The 6,361-nt window shown below is 44.7% G+C and overlaps 1 non-coding gene across 1 annotated transcript; it reads right to left on the reverse strand.

Moving 5' to 3' along the window:
* Window positions 1-2,882: 2,882 nt before the first annotated feature.
* LOC111814207 lies at window positions 2,883-2,989 on the reverse strand. The gene has a single exon (XR_002819252.1). It is a non-coding gene; the product is annotated as a U6 spliceosomal RNA (small nuclear RNA).
* Between the last annotated feature and the right edge of the window lie 3,372 nt (window positions 2,990-6,361).

A 6,361-nucleotide genomic window follows, 5' to 3' on the forward strand; every position in this document is an offset into this window, starting at 1 on the left:
TATATTTTTGCTGTTACTAACAACAAATAATCTCATATTATTTCATATTGTTTGCTAGTCTATCCTTGAAATGATGCTAGAAGTGGGAATTTCGAGATAAAGGGACAATGACTGTATCATTTTGTTATCTCTTACCAGGTCCCATCCCATGGGCTTTGTTTCAAGTTGCTTTCCATCATCACATACATTTTAAAGCGTGAGGTGACAGTTTTACTTAATATTACAATATTTTATGAATTATATATTGGGAGCCACTTGCACTTATGATAAAAATACTTTCGCACTTAATTTTGAAAGAGTACCCATCTCTTTGAGAAACAAACTCCTTTTAATCAAAAGACAAAAGATAACAAGAACTGGCGAGGCTGTGAGAAACGGAAACCCTTGCACACCGGTGGTGGGGATGGAATGCACATGGCCCTTCTGGAGAGCAGTATGGAGAACCCTCAGAAACTGAAGAGCTACAAGCACCTTCTGAGCCTGTATGTACGCCCCGAGGACATGGGACCAGCATTTTGAAAGGACACCTGCACTTTCCTATTCCCTACAGCCTCTGTGAATAATAGCCATGCGATGGAACAAGCTACACACCCATCAACCAATGAATAGATAAAGCATATGGGAGGATACTAGAGGCTACTACCAGAGGATAGTACACAGCCATAAGAAACAGGAAATCCTGTCATTTGCCACAAATGGAACTGTAGATCATAACATAAAATAAAGTAACCCGGGCTCAGAGAGAACAAGATCTCATTCATATGTAGAATCTAAAAAAAAACAACAACAACAACAAAAAAACCCCACCTCATAAAAGTGGAGAGATATAGGCATGTAAGATTGATCAAACTGTTGCAGGCAGCCAAATTGGATAGAAATATTATAGGCAGTGAGACAGGGCCAGGCCCTGGAAGGAGACAGCACAGAAGAGGAGATGCCTTGCAACTGTGGGAGGGACGGATGCTCCTGCTGTGAGCCAGGCCTAAAGACCAAAGATCAAAGAAATGCGGACCTCCCTAATGAATAGCATCCAGGATTGATCTTTACCCTGAGAAAGCCTGGAAGAATCCTTATCTGATGGCTACCAGATAAGGTCCTGTTTTACAGTCATGCTCCCTTGCTACGTGACTCCCTTCCCCATTTGGTCCTGGACTTAATCAATTTTACCTGAGCAATGAATGGCGCTTGTAATCCCATTGGCTGACCATAGTTCCGTCCCACCCCACATCCACTAAGCGAGTTCCCCCTTTCTCCACCTTAGCCCTGTGTGGTTTTACACTATAAAAGTCCCTGGAAACGACAGCTTCCCGGGGAACAACCCGCTCAGGCCCCCCTGTCCTGTCCCTCTCTTGGACAGGAGCTTTCTTTCCCTCAATAAATAGATTCTGCTCATAACCTCTGTTTGTTCCTAAAATTCATTCTTCAGTTTTAGAGAACACAAACTCGTGCAGGTCAGGTAGGGAGATCATTCTTCCCTATGTCATTTGGAGGTTCCCAGTATCATTTGGAAGTCACCTACCCGAGATCAGTTTTTCTCCTCGTATCAAAGCAATATAAACACTAACTGCTCCTTTCAATGAACTCATAGAAATTAACAGTACAATTGTCTTAGCAGTCTCCTGTGTGTGTGTGTGTGTGTGTGTGTGTGTATGTGTGTGTGTGTGTGTTTAGGTGTATATGTATTCGTTCTCTTCCTCTTCCCCTTTTTTCTCCTTTCCCCCCTTGTCCTTTCCTTTTGAGCAGTTCCTTTCCCTTTCACAACATCTACTGTACCTTTTGGAACTTATTTTCTCTTTCAGTGTCTTACACTCGGGGGACAATACTATGTTTACACATGTAAGACTGATTTATTTCACGTATGAATATTGTTCTTTTTTCTTTTCTTTTTTTGATTACAAAATGCAACAAATTTATTATGTCTTGTGAACTTTAAAGTTCTTTTAAAAAATTATTGCAGTGAAAGGCACATTGCCTTTAATCCCCCTTACTAGTAACACCCTACACACACTGTGAACACATTCATCCTATCATTCTTTTTTTACTTAAAAGCTAGTTTAAAAACAATAAAGCAGTACAGAATTTCAAAATAAGGTCATAGAAAATTAACAACAGTTATTATATTACATGTTATCTTCAGAGTAGTTGCTCAAAATACAAGATATAGGCATGTGAGATTGATTAGACAATATGAAAACTAAGTGTTCCTTTACAATTCAAATAAAATTTGTATTTAAATTAATACAAATTAGTAGTACAATTATCTTATTGTATCTCTATCTATCTATCTATCTATCTATATTCCTCCCTTCTTTTCCCCTTTCCCCCATCTCAGTGGCTCTTTCATCATAAGTTTATAAGAAGTTCCTTTCCTTTTCATAGTATCTATTGTACCTTTCAGATCTTATTTACTCTCTCAGTTTCTTACACTAGGGAGACAATTTGATGTGTACACATGTGAGGATGATTCATTTCACTTGTGAATATGGTCTCTAATTGAGTTGATTTATTTATAAAAGCCTCCAGTTTATCTTTCTTTATAGCGAAAGGGTCTAAGTTTAGCCTTCAGCATGTGCAAAGCCAGTTTTGCTGGCACTATTTATTAGAGACTATCTTTCTTCCAGTGAACATGTTTGGCCCTTTTGTCAAATATTACCAGATGGGTGTATTTTTAGTTTTTTTTTTCATAATTTTATTGATAAACAGATAGCAATGAGACAGTTTCAAATCAAATCGGTAGGACCGTTTCAATAACCAACACACTGCATATATTCTTCTTAGTGGTTAATTGCTGTACAAGATGCGGACCTGAGATCCTATTTACAAACACCATTAGAACAAATCATTCTATTCATTAAGAGAATGTAACTATATATCTATCCCAAAAAAATATGGAACGCTTCACGAACTTGCGTGTCATCCTTGCGCAGGGGCCACGCTAATCTTCTCTGTATCGTTCCAATTTTAGTATATGTGCTGCCGAAGCAAGCACTCTTTTTTATTTTCTGTAAAAGAAAATTAAAAGCATGCATAATTTTTATGTTTTAATTATTAGTTTCAGAGGTTAATTTACACAAAATATATGTTTTCTTGTTGTCAGGCAAACTTTTAAAAAAGTAGCTCATGAGATGTTAAAATGACTGGGTGTGTTTGTCCTATTCCCTGATGAAGTGTGAGACTTTGGCGTGGAGTAGGCCTGGGTCAACCTTCCTGCCTTTTCACCTATGCCTGGCTGACCCTGGTCACGTGAGCCTCTGGGGCTCACAGGAGGAGCTCTGCTGAGATGGTGCACGAACAGCTCTCTGCGGGCAAATTCGTGTGAGATGACTAATTCCGCCAGGCTCACACTGCCCTCTTTGGTCCTCATGGACCAGGCGAAGGAGGCAGCAAGCAGAGAATGGAAAGGCTGGAGGATGCTGAACTGCTCACTACGGTTTTCCTCAAGGATTTCTAGACTTGACTTTGAAAGTCCCAAGGCCTGGAAACCCCTGGGTCCTGGGTAAAGTAAAACAGTTTGCTAACCTAATGGGGAGAGAAGCCTGGATCAAGGGACCTCTGGTCCCCCTGTCAGAGACAGGACACATCTACCCCACTGTCCTCAAAGGGCTTCGTGGCAGAAGAAAATCAGCATAGCTCTTGTCACAGAAAGGAGCAGAAATGCCTTGAAGTTAAAACAAGCCTCTGATCTTACAGGTTGAGCCACCAGGGAAAGCGTGGGTGCCTGGCTTCTTTCTCCTAGTCAGTGGCTGGGAACAGTCTTAGAAAAGGTCATTGTCCTTTGGAACCAACTTCAGCTGAAAACTACGAACCTGCCCTGGGTTGTCAAGTTTTGTATTTTTACTGATAACAACAGTTAAGTCTATAGTTAGCTTATTAACTGCTCTGAAATACGGATCTCAGTGTCATGAAAAGCAGTCCCCTGAGCATGCATTTTATCACCCTTATTCACCAGGGTTAGTCATTGTTTAACAGTGACCAAGCGAGTGGGAACGCGAGTGCGGGGCAACTCGGGCCGTGGGCCTCGTAGTGGGAATTTGCACGCCACGTCTGTGTCACCCGTGCTGCCTCTCAGCTCCAATTGTTTCAGTATTTTCATGAACGAAAATTGTTCTCCTCCCCTGGGCTGCAGGACATGCCAAAGTTGCCAGGGAGGCAGAGCCTGGGGTCTTTGCTGGGAGCCCCCTCCCTGCCTACATCCCAGGGCCGCGGGGCCTTCCCAGGAGCATTCTCAGCTTCCAGTGCTTGGCTTCCTGCTAGAAGCCAAGAGTCAGCCTCAGGCGTGGCCCTGTGGGCCTCTGTGGATTTATAACTTGAGTCATGCATCCCAAATCCCATTAATTGTCTCTGAAATTGTAACTTCATGTTCAAAATAGCATAACGATCCTTCCAAGCCCTTCAAAGCCCAGGATTCCTTCCCCTCGAAGGGCACTCTGTCAATGGGAAATGAGTGTAGTCTCCTGTGGCCAGTTACTCACGCTCTGTTCCCTTTGATCTGACAGGCTGCCATGCGCAGTTTTTCTCCTGCAATTTCAAGTGCATTGGCTTCATTAACCCTGTGGGGGGTGTTTGTCCACCCTGGTGGCCTGGCAGTCCCCTGACACCTAAGAATACCAGTTTCCCCACAGTGGCCATCCTAGGCAGGGCAATTCCTGGTGAGGGCGAAATGTCTTTTCCCAGTGTCGTGAGATCTTACTCTCCAAGGCAGTGAGCAATGGGAGGCTGAGCAATGTCTGGACTTCAGCCCTCTCACCTGCAGCTCCCAGACTAGCTCAAATGCCACCTGGCTCTCCAGGTTCTGGCCTCTGAATCACAGGCTGCCATCTACCATCTGACCTATGTGCTCTGTGCACAGTTAGTAGGAGCCCTGAAATGCCAGGGACCTTGGCATTGGGTGGGCACCTGGTGGAGGGGGTCAGTGGGCCCCCATGACTGGGGCCTTGCTCATGAAATAGAGCCTGGCCATTTAGACCCTGGGTGCTGAAAAAAAAATTAAAAACATGAACAACTATTTCTTTTGATTAAGCACTGCATACACCTGATACAAAATTCAGAATGCATATCATAGACCAGTCTCTAATCTCTATCCTACTCCCATCCCATTTCATCCCATCCCATCCCATCTCTTCCCTCCCTTTCCTCCCCTCCCCTTCCCTCCCATCCAATCCCATTCCATCTCAACCCATCCCATCCCAGACACACCCCAGTTTTGGATCCTTCCACAGTGAATTCACAGCCAGTGCTGTGGCCACTTGACATCACGGATGGGATCGGTCTGTTCACACTGTGCTTCACTATGTTTTCTCTTGCTAAGAGTGCAGCTGAGAGTCTCTCCCCAGTGTGAGCAGGATGAAGCGGCTGGGTGCTTTTGCTAAGAGGAGCAAGGCTTCAATGGGAGGGGTTTGTCTCCAGCTGGAGGCAATCGCAGTAGCCCCGGCTGCAGACCAAGGGTAGGTGCAGCTTGAGTTCCCCATGAGTCTCTGGCAGGACTGCCCATGTTGTGTTGGGAGACATTTCAGAGGTGCAGCCAAGGCCACCAGACATCTCCTCTCAGGGTTTCTTCTCCATGTGTATGCTACACTGACATTGCTGCCCTGTGCAGGGGGCGATGGATGAGGGAAGCAGGCCTTTCTCATGTTCTAGCACTGGGTCCGGCACATACTCAGTGCTCCAGGAACATGTTCCTGCCCAGCCTTCACAGACAGATCCTATACTGTAGTTAGTCTAGGCAACTGCTCTCCATTTTTTCAGCGTTGCTCAGGTAAGTGTTCTGTTGCTTTTTGTTGGCTCTTGCCTCTTCTCCCTGGAATACCCTGCAGTTATGGTTTATATCTGGGTACCCCCTCAAAGCCTCATGGGCTCATAGGGGAAACCTTTGGGAGGTGATTGCTTCGTTTAATCCACTGATGAGTTTGTAACTAAATGTGATTTGGGAAGTGAAGCCTGGCAGAAGGAGGCGGGTCACTCAGGGCATAGCCTAGAGGGGTCTGTCTCCTTTCTTCTCCTGTCTGTCTGTCTGTCTGTCTGTCTCTCTCTCTCTCTCTCTCTCTGCATCCTGCTACCTGCCATGAGCTCTTTTTCTGTGTCACCCTGCCATGCCACTCAGGGACCAGCTGACTATGAACTGAAACTTCTAGACACTGTGAACTAAATAAACCTTTCCTCTCCCATTTGTGGGTGTCGCATATTGTATCTCAGTGACGAGAAAGTAACTAGGACATCTCTCAAGTCCTTTGTCACCATGGAAAGTATGGACATGGCTCCTGTCTGTCTTTTCTTCACCAGCTAGACTTGAGCTCCTCCCACAGACTGCAGGGCACAGGAGATGTTTGCAGGCATGGATGACACAAAGTCCAGCCTTCAAGAA

This window comes from Octodon degus, unplaced genomic scaffold (genome assembly GCF_000260255.1).
Source record: "Octodon degus isolate 3935 unplaced genomic scaffold, OctDeg1.0 scaffold00008, whole genome shotgun sequence".
Taxonomy (NCBI): domain Eukaryota; kingdom Metazoa; phylum Chordata; class Mammalia; order Rodentia; family Octodontidae; genus Octodon; species Octodon degus.